Raw genomic sequence first — 11,395 nt, 5'->3', positions numbered from 1 at the left:
ATGAAACTCATCAATGCATAAAATGTTTTTTTGGACAGAATAGACAAAGATTTTTTTTTTCTTTTTCCTCGCCGGTGAAAAAAAAATGAAAAATTTGTTATGGAAAACCATAGAATTTCAGATTTCCGATTATAGACAGAAAAGGGAAAACGAAAGGATTAAAAAAATGAAGAGAAAAAAAAAAGAAGAATAACATATAGAAAGAGCGGAAGCCTGGGATAGCATTGTAGTTGTTCAAATAATAAGAAGTCTTGTGTTAGTAATCCAATCAATTCTGAGAAAATATATTATACTACCCTCACTGATAATAGTTAAAAAATCGATCGTATACTATTGTTTCAATCTCCTGAATGGTCGAAGGATGAGGCTAAGATTTGGAAGGAGAAAAGAAGTGACCAAAATGGATGAGAAGGGACTAATAGAGTAGAGAGAGAGTGAAATATAAGTATTTTCATTTTATTTATATTTTAAAACTTAAAACATGATTATTTTTAGGTTTCAGTTTTTTTAAATAATTGCATATAAATTTAAATTTTGTTCAAATTCAAGATTAAATAACTATTTTTAATTATTTGACAAAATAATATATTCAATCATATATATGGTCCAAATAGAAACAAAGAGAGGATAATTTTTTTATTTAAGTGAGCATAATATTTAATTTTTAAAACTGTAAATATTTTAGCAATTTAGGGAGGTATACTTGAATTTTTAGTTAAATATTTCTTTAATAGAAAATATTAATTTTAATTTAATTTGTAAAAAGTATGTTGCATTTTGACATTAATAAAAGCAAAAGAAAAGACAAAGGGAAAAGAGAAAATAATTAAATTAAAAATGACATTTTTGAGGAGTAATATGTTGTTTTCCTTCCTCCTTCAGTCGTTGGCCCAAGCCCATCTATCCAAGCTATCTCAGCTTCCCCCAGCGTAAGCCTCCTTGCTCCCAGTGCGCCACCTGTCCAAGCTATCTCAGCTTCCCTCTTGCATCAAGCATCCAACGCCCACGTAGCACACCGAAGCTTCCTCCAACCCGAGCCCAACCTTCTAGCAGGCCTAGGCCCAATGCACCTTTCAGCTGCTCTTGCACCAAGCTTCCAGCGGCCCAATGCTCCAACCAGGCCCAACCCGAGCTCACTCTCTCCCAGCCAGCCATCCACATGTCGTCTCCCCATTGGCGGGGAATGGGTCAAATTCCACTTTTGTAGAGTCCAAGAACTTTACTTAGCTAGTTAGATAGTAGTATTATAGTAATAATAGTAGTATTTTTATGACCGTGGATTATGGTTAAGACCGGGATTTATTTGGACACTCATAGTAACACTTGTAGATTTTCTAAGTTTAACCTATAGTTTAAGAATATTAATTTTAACCTAAGGTTTAATTAATATGACCGATATTGAGGGTAATATTTATTATATTATAAGGTTTAGATAAGACCCAATAAGATAATAGCACATGTCATGTGTATGTTTAATAATGATTAAGTATTTTGATGAATAAATTTATTAAGGTTAAAATTTGAATATCCTAGGGTCAGTCAGCAGTTTTGAAAACGTTAGAGAGCTTAGTCAAGGCTGTTTACTCAATTCAAATTAAGCTAAAATTGTGTAATTTCGTGTTTAATTATTCAGCGTATGCCGATATATCGCAGCTATAGGGGGCGATATATCGCAGTACGGGAATACGAAAAACACGAAACGTCGCACGATTGCCTCAGGCATACTGGCCCAGGCGATATATCGCCTCCTTCAGGGCATTTTGAAACATTTTGAAAATGTTCTCCATTCAAATCTTCAACCTCTTGATAAGTCCAACATCTTTCTGAACGAGTCTTCAGCCTCTGCTGAACGATAATTCAAATGTTTTTCACTTAAAAAGTCATTATTTTTATTCAAGTTAAATGAAGATCTTTTCATTCCTAAACTCTATAAATAGGACCTAGTACCTTGCCATTTATTCATTCTTCAAGCTAAGTTCAGAGGCTACAAAGTTGCTAGGTTATTGTGAGAGTGTAAACACTTGGGTTGGGGATCATAAGCTTGATCACTATAAGCTTACCAAACACTTGGGAAGTAAGGTTTATACGCATTTCGGTTCAAGGTTTAGATTGGTCATATAAGTCTTCAAGGTATTTCCAAAACTCTAGTTCAATTGGTATTATTTTCTTTAAGTTCTCATAGTCTTCTACTCAACATTTTAACCTTATTCTTTATTCTTGGCTAGGAAATCTAAAATCTTGCACATAAGTTTTTGGTAAGTATATGCTCAATGGTATAGTTCTTCCATTCTTTTCATCTCATTCTCTTTAGTATACTCACTCTCCCATTTATGGTTTTTAGGAGTGTTCCAAAGTCCCAAAATCTGTTCTCATATCCCGGTAATTTGGTAAGGAAAATAGGATAGGATTTATGTGTTATATGATTTTATATGTTATCTTATGATTTTTTGTTATGTAATATTCTATGCTAAGTATGTTTGTAGACTTGGGCATATGACCTATACAACTAACAAGCCCCAAATAGATTATGGGCATATGACTTGCTTAGCTAGCAAGCCCCACTAATCTAATGGGCATATGACTTGTTTAGTTTATGGGACCCCAAGTAATAATGGCCATTATAGTATGTATGTGACACAAGTGTTATGATATGTTTTATGTTTCTTTATGAAATTTATGTATATGGTTTATGAGTTAGATTTTCCTTGCTGGGCATTAGGCTCACTCATTTTTTATTTTAAAACAATGGGATCCCATATCCTAACTTAAATTTTATGTAGATTTAACCTTTATTTTTACAAGTTTTTAATAAAGTTATGATCTTTTCACTTGTAAGTTCTATTAAGGATTAAGGTCTGTGTGTAGTTTTCATTAATGGTCCAAAGTCTAGAGTAGTTGGGTCATTACAACTTCTGCCACCAGCCACCTTCAACCCATATTTTGTGGGTAGTGTGCCTTGCAAATTACTATTTTGAGCTTTAAAGTTCACACTTTATGGTATTTTAGAAAAATGACATTTTGACCATGCACCAAAATAACTAGGTTAATATTTATAATAAGATTTGATTATTCAAAATCATATTTTATTATTAATATTTCAGATTTATTTTGTAAACCCCATTTTGTTGTTTAATTTCTTTTTAGTTATTTTCTCCCTCTATAAATAGAGACTTTTTCTACACAATTGGTATGTAATTTTTAGAGTAAGGAAACTATAGCAAAATTTCTACTCACTTTCTTCTCATATTTTCTTCTTAGAATTTTGTGAGAATCATGAGCATAGTGGCCTAATCTTCCTAGGAAGGTTAGGGATGATTTCATATGCTAGTGATGTTATTTTGCTACTTTGATTTACTATGTTCTTAATGTAATATATTTGGTTATTTATGTTCTTTCATCTCCATCTCTATTTTGTTATCTTTATTTACTTATGCTAATAGTGTATAGGATTAGTCATGCTCTTTCTATGAGCTTCTAATTAGTAAAAGTAATATTGATACATAATTTTATGTATAATATTCTATTGCATTATTGCCCTTGGGTATTTTGTCATTTTTAGAAGAACTTTATAACTCAAATGAACTTTTGTTAGAAAAGAATATGGACTTTAATGTTAGATTTTCCAAGTAAATGTTGGGATGTAAACTATTTACTTGTGTATTTTTGTAAATCAAGTAACTAAGTAACCAAACAAGCATATTGATGATTCTTGAAACCTTTCTATTTCTCAAACTCTTGATTACACCTTACTTTTATTTCACTTATCTCACTTTACCATTTCATCAAAAAGACAATACCAAAATCTCAAATCTCTTTTCATTTCCATTTTTTATTTATTTCATGTTACTAACTTTTTGTGTTATTTTCTACTAATCTTTTGGTTTTAGGTTACCTCCTTGTGGATCGACCGCCCGATTTTACTACAACTATCGCTTAGTGATAGTCACATTTTGGGCGTTAAACAAGAAACTATAGCAAAATTCTTCTCACTTTCTTCTCATATTTTCTTCTTAGAATTTTATGAGTGGCATAATCTTCCTAGGAAGGTTAGGGATGATTCCATATGTTAGTGATGTTATTTTGCTACTTTGATTTACTATGTTCTTAATGTAATGTATTTGAGTTATTTATGTTCTTTCATCCTCATCTCGATTTTGTTATCTTTATTTACTTGCCATAATAGTATATAGGATTAGCCATGCTCTTTCTACGTGCTTTTAATTAGTAAAAGTAATATTGATACATAATTTATGTCCAATCTTCTATTGCATTATTGCCCTTAGGTATTTTGTCATTTTTAGATTTTTCATAAGATTAACATTGTGTTTTTAAAGTAAAGAACTTTATAACTCAAATGTACTTTTGTTAGAAAATAATATGGACTTTAATATTATATTTTCCAAGTAAATATTGGGATGTGAACTATTTACTTGTGCATTTTTGTAAATCAAGTAACCAAGTAACTAAACAAGCATATGAATGATTCTTGAAACCTTTCTATTTCTCAAACTCTTGATTACCCTTACTTTTATTTCACTTATCTCATTTTATCATTTCATCAAAAAGACAATACCAAAATCTCAAATCTCTTTTCATTTCCATTTTTTATTTATTTCATATTACTAACTTTTTGTGTTATTTTCTACTAACACTTTGGTTTTAGGTTACCTCTTTGTGGATCGACCGTCTGATCTGTACTACAACCACCACTTAGTGGTTGTCATAATTTCGGCGTTAAACAATAAGGTGTAATCAAGAGTTGAGAAGTAGAAAGGTTTCAAGAATCATCCATATGTTTGTTTGGTTACTTAGTTACTGGATTTACAAAACTACACAAGTAGTTCACATCCCAACATTTACTTGGAAAATCTAACATTAAAGTCCATATTCTTTTCTAACAAAAGTCCATTTGAGTTATAAAGTTATTTACTTTAGGAGCACAATGCTAATCTTATAAAAAATCTAAAAATGACAAAATACCCAAGGGCATAATAAAGCAATAGAAGATTAGACATAAAATTATTTATCAATATTACTTTTACTAATTAGAAATACATAGAAAGAGCATGACTAATCCTATATATTATTAGCACAAGTAAATAAAGATGAGGTTGAAATAACATAAACAACTCAAATGCATTATATTAAGAACACAGTTAATCAAAGTAGCAAAATAACATCACTAGCATATGGAATCATTCCTAACCTTCCTAGGAAGATTAGGCAATTATGCTCATCATTCTCACAAAATTCTAAGAAGAAAGTGAGTATAAATTTTGTTATAGTTTCTTTACTCTCAAAATTACATACCAAATGTGAAATAAGAGTCCCTATTTATAAAAGAAGAGAATGATTAAAAAGAAATTAAACTACAAATTGAGCTTACAAAATAAATATGAAATATTAATAATAAAATATGATTTTGAAAAATCAAATCTTATTATTAATATTACCCTAGCTATTTTAGTGAATGGTAATTTTACCCCATTTTTCTAAATCAACACAAAATGTGAGTTTTAGTGCTCAAAATGGAAGGGTCCAAGGCCCAAAGTGCACACAAAATGGGCTGAGTGGCAGCAGGTGGCATTGACCATTTCCAGCCAATTGGAGGAGGCCACGTGGATGCTCAAAAGCTTAGGGAAATGCCTTGTTTGACCGGGTCAATGCGGGTGGGTTGTTGGGTGAGCAGGTGCAGGTCACCGGCCGAAGCTGGACGGGTGGCTCGCGGGTCATGCACGGGTCCGAGTCGGGCAGAGAGGCGGGTCGTGGGGCCATGCGCGGTTCAGGCTGGGGTGGCTGGACGCGTGGCGCGAGCTGGAGACTGTCAGGTGGCACGCTGGAAAGAGGCAAGGCAGTTGGAGTGTTGGGCTTGGGCCAAACGAGCATGGGCTATTTCACTTCAAAAATGCCCTTTTTTTCCTTTCTTCAATTCTCTTACTGTTTTCTTTTTTTGTTTCCAAGTACCAAAAATATCAATTAACTACTATAAAATAAAATAAATTAAAATTTAATTTATTTTAACTATTAAAATTAATAAATGTGTATTTTTGAACACTAATTAATTCCACATCTCGATTTCACAATCTAGAACTACTTCGGATGTTCTACCTGCTGTCGGATTGTTTAAATGTTCCCCTCTCGATTAATAATTCTCACAATCTAAATAAAGCCTTAATTATAATAATATACTGCATCTCAATATATAATTCACAATTATAGCATCAATAAACTAACCAAAGTAGAACACAAACAATATGTCTAGAATCACAAGAACAAAATATACTGTGAATGAGTGTAGAATCAGGCATTCATCATATATTCCATAGTTTGTTTACCCAACCAAAATTATTATATATTTTTTATGACAGATTTAAGGATTTTATTAAATTTTTATTTGAGTGAGCATAATATTTAATTTCGACTGTAAATTTATATTCATACATGATTATGTGATAAACATGTTATGAGTTCAATCTCATTGAAGTAAATAAAAACAGCTATGACTGTATTCTTCCGTTTTATTAATTAAAACAATTTTAAAACTGATTATAGAAGTTCCTCTAACGAGAAACCTCTCCAAAAATAGGCGTATGCCACTAATTGCGGCGAACACACGGTATTCTTTAGTAAAAGGCGAAAGAATAGTTCGCTTTGTGCTCACCGCGTGGCTGCGTGAGTTTAAGAGTCCGAAGAGTTGTGGTCTTATAGGAGTTGTCTGTCTTGTATTCTATTATCTATTTCCCATGTGGGATTTTTTCACGAAGGCTTAACGATAATATCAAGTCACTAACTTCTTGTAGCTCGTATAGACCTATATCACTGCTAATCTCTTGGAATATAAATGTTTTAGAATCAGAGATTATAAACCAAATTAATTGTAAGAACATCACTTTATATGTATCAAATTACTATGAATCTCACCTTAACAAAATAATGTCCCTCTTGGGATAGCTTTTAAAAAAATTAAAAATTTGCTTTTTGAAAAAGTTAGTACAATAATCATTTATGTCGAAGCAACAATTATAAATTAAAGATGATAAAACTCAATTTTAGCTTTTTCTAAACATAGTTTTCTATTTTTTGTAATAAGTTTATTTATTATATATTACTCAAAATAAAAATATTTAAAATAAACAATATTTCATTCTTAAATATCTTTTTTTTGTTCACAAGTATTTTTATAATTTATATATATTAGTTATTATTTTATTTTATTTTATTAGTTATGATTTGTTATTTTATAAATAACAAATCACTTTAATATAGAATTTATTATACACTATAATATTATTTTTATATTTCATAATATTTTTAAATTATAATTTATCAAAAACATATCAATTTCATGTTTTAGGAAAAAAAAAATTGAAGACATAAAAAATGATAGATTTGAGATAATTAAGTTTTACATATTTGCGATTATATCATCAACAAGATATAATACCATTATCATTATAATTTGAATTTTAGCTACATCGACTAGTTATGATATATATACACACAACAATATATATATTATATAATATAATATTTTTATTTATAGTCACTTTATTAGTCTTATAAAAAAACATATGTCGTTTAAAAATATGAATTTGTTTTAATAAAATAAAATAAATATGACATATTGGTACGATTTTTCCAACTCACAACACTTTAAAATCTGTAATTTATCTAACACTCATTAATTTTCCTCCAAATTGCAACTGCTTTTCCTCACAACACAACAACAATAACTATTTTTCTCCACAACACAATTGTACCAAACTGGCCCTAAAAATACTAAGAATATCATAATCATTGTTATTAATATGATATTTTTTATGCTCAATTAAAATGAGAAATGTCATGTTTCAGACTTAAAGATCCCTTAATTCTAAAAATATACCCTCTTTTCAAACATTGAAAAAGATTATACCAAACTATTCTTAACTAATATAACATGTCAAACCGCACCACACAAAGTCTCTTTCTCATCCACAAATTATTGCCAAATAATGCAAATAATAAATATAGTTTCATGCAAAAATATATTGTTTTTTAGGGAAATTTTGCAGCAAGGGGAGTCCATAATTAGGGGAGCTTTTTTTATTTCTAGTACCTAGATTATTTATAATCTATTTTTTTATACGAATGTGTACATTATAGTTACAGTAGATCTCCCACTAATTTTTAAGAAATTTTTTATGTCGAAAATAAAGGTGTACGCCCTGATTTTCCCACGGGCTGATTAGCGAGCTGAGGTACGGCCTAATCATGATTACCAGGCACACATCCCCAGGACCGGAGCTACCATCGTAAGGTCCTACCTCCTTAGCTCGAGGTAACCTAAGGGTTCGCCAAGATTGCCTAAGGATTGAGTCTGGACCCGGAAGGCCGCAGGTCGAGTGAAGATCCAGCTCGTGATACGAGCTAGAGTTGGAGGCTGTGACCCCTTATAAAGTCAACCACGCAAGGTAAACGTGCATATATTAGACATCACGTGTTTGATATACCCCTGACTTCTCGGACACGCAGCAGGAACGTGCGTATTCAGACACCCACGACTGGGTTGGGCCGTGCGGCCCATTATCTCCTTACCTATTGATTTGACCCCACTTATGTGTCAGGTTTATGAATTAATCATGAATGTCACAGAGTTGACATGATAGGTAAGAAAGTCACGAGATGACCCTCTTACCAACTCCCAGGTGCCCTCTCCTATAAATATGGAGACCTTGGGAGTTAATAGAGGTTGGATTCTCGATTGTAAAGAACATCCTGTAATCAAATACCCAGTATATAGCAATAATACTGACTAGTGGAGTAGAAGGATTTTAACCTTTGAACCACTCAAAAAACGTATTTTGAGTCACCATTTCATTTCCTAAGATCATATATTTGTTTCGGTTCAACCTAAGCACTAATCCATTTCTCTTCTTTTCTTAATTACCTGTTGGCAAAGAACCGCGTCAACAGTTTGGTGCTTTCATTGAGAGCAAGATTGATTAGTGTTGTCGCAATCCAACTATGGTGACTACCCGATCCAGGCACGGTAATGAGACAGAACAGCATGATGGGCAGGAGGCTCATCATACTGCCATCCCTGGTGAACAAATTCCTGAAGCCCAACAGCGGCCCAGCAAGCAGCCGGCGGGCCAAGATGACACTGGAAGTTCGGCGCCCCGGCCACCTAATCCGAACCCATGTTATTACACTGCGGTGGAGATGGAGAATGCTCAGCTGAGGAGCCAGCTAGCAATAGCTAACCAGCAGATCAAGGATGTGCTGGCCCGGCTACCCCCTCTCACAACCGACGTTAACTGATTAGTAGTGAAAAATACACATTTATTGATTTTAATAGTCAAAATAAATTAACTTTTAATTAATATTTTCATAGAATTAATATGATTTATTTTATAAATGAAAATGTTTGATTGTGATTTAATTTATTGTTATTTTGTAGGAATTAAAGTTGTATTTTGGCACTTTGAAATGAAGAGAAAAAAGAGAGCAAGAAGGGAAGAAGTAGAATTGAAAATGTAGTGGAATTGTGGTATTTTTTAAGTAATTTTGCCCAGGCCCGTTTGGCCCAAGCCCAGAGAGCCCCCACTGCCAGCGCGCCAAGTGGCGCTTCCTCCTCGCGCCACGCGTCCTTCAGCAGCCTCCTAACTCATATGCAAGCTGACCTCTTGATCCTCACTCCAACGCCATCTGCCTTCAGTCTTCCTTCAACCAACACAGCTGAGCCCAAACCCCAAACGCAGGCCCAAATTCTCCTTCAGCCAAGGATCCCACGGCCCAACCTCCTTCACAAGCTCCTCCCAGCTGCCCAACAAAGTGAACAAGCCCAATCTCCAGCAAGCCCAACTTCCCTCAGCCCTCTCCCAGCCAGCGCCACGTGGCCTCCTCTCTTTGGCTGCCCATGGGTCAAAACCCTCCTCTGCCACAGCCACCTTTCAGCCCATGTTTTGTGGGTATTGGGCTTTACAAAATTACCATGTTGAGCTTTAAAGCTCATCTTTTTTGGTGCTTTAGAAAAAGGGTATTTTGACCATACACCAAAATAACTAGGTTAATATTTATAATAAGATTTGATTTTTCAAAATCATATTTTATTATTAATATTTCAGATTTATTTTGAAAACCCCAAATTGTTGTTTAATTTCTTTTTAGTCATTTTCTCCCTCTATAAATAGGGAATATTTCTTCATATTTTGTATGTAATTTTTAGAGTAGAGAAACTATAGCAAAATTTCCACTCACTTTCTTCTCATATTTTCTTCTTAGAATTTTGTGAGAATCATGAGCACAATGGCCTAATCTTCCTAGGAAGGTTAGGGATGATTCCATATGCAAGTGATGTTATTTTGCTACTTTGATTTACTATGTTCTTAATGTAATATATTTGAGTTATTTATGTTCTTTCATCTCTATCTTTATTTTGTTATCTTTATTTACTTATGCTAATAGTATATAGGATTAGTCATGCTCTTTCTATGTGCTTCTAATTAGTAAAAGTAATATTGATACATAATTTTATGACTATTCTTCTATTGCATTATTGCCCTTGGGTATTTTGTCATTTTTAGATTTTTCATAAGATTAACTTTGTGCTTTTAAAGTAAAGAACTTTATAACTCAAATGGACTTTTGTTAGAAAAGAATATGGACTTTAATGTTAGATTTTCCAAGTAAATGTTGGGATGTGAACTATTTACTTGTGTATTTTTGTAAATCAAGTAACTAAGTAACTAAGCAAGCATATGGATGATTCTTGAAACCTTTCTATTTCTCAAACTCTTGATTACATTTTACATTTATCTCACTTTATCATTTCATAAAAAAAAATACAATACCAAAATCTCAAACCTTTTTCCATTTACAATTTTATTTATTTCTTGTTACTAACTTTTTGTGTTATTTTCTACTAATCTTTTGATTTTAGGTTACCTCCTTGTGGATCGACCGCCCGTTATACTACAACCACCGCTTAGTGGTTGTCACATTTTGGGCGTTAAAAATTAACGTCGGAGAGAGGCAAGGCGAGGCTCCCAAGTCTCGCCGGGGTAATCAGTCCAGGCATAGCCGCTCGGACAGACTTCCGATAGCCAACTCCACTTCCTCGTCGCACCATTGAGAGGCAAACTTCGGAGAAATGCCCAGAGCCGAATTTCAAATAAGTCCTATCTTGTTCAGACCGATAAATAGAGCTGAGGTTATAGTCAAAGCTGCTAGTAGAAAACCGAAATAACTAGTTATAGTAGGCATAAAGAGACTAAATGAAATATGTTCTTTTTATACATATGTTTCTAAAGCACTTCCCTAAAATTCCATTTATAAAAGATACGAAGATAAACAAAAATACACAACAGCAGTATAGTCGTTCGGTCAGAACTTCGACCCCTAGCTCCCAACC

At 32.9% G+C, this 11,395-nt stretch overlaps 1 non-coding gene across 1 annotated transcript; it reads right to left on the bottom strand.

The window, feature by feature from the left end:
• Positions 1-6,553: 6,553 nt before the first annotated feature.
• LOC133820404 (U5 spliceosomal RNA) lies at positions 6,554-6,670 on the bottom strand. The gene has a single exon (XR_009886815.1). It is a non-coding gene; the product is annotated as a U5 spliceosomal RNA (small nuclear RNA).
• Positions 6,671-11,395: the final 4,725 nt, after the last annotated feature.

This window comes from Humulus lupulus, chromosome 2 (assembly GCF_963169125.1).
Source record: "Humulus lupulus chromosome 2, drHumLupu1.1, whole genome shotgun sequence".
Taxonomy (NCBI): domain Eukaryota; kingdom Viridiplantae; phylum Streptophyta; class Magnoliopsida; order Rosales; family Cannabaceae; genus Humulus; species Humulus lupulus.
This window is presented reverse-complemented; position numbering and strand designations above follow the sequence as displayed.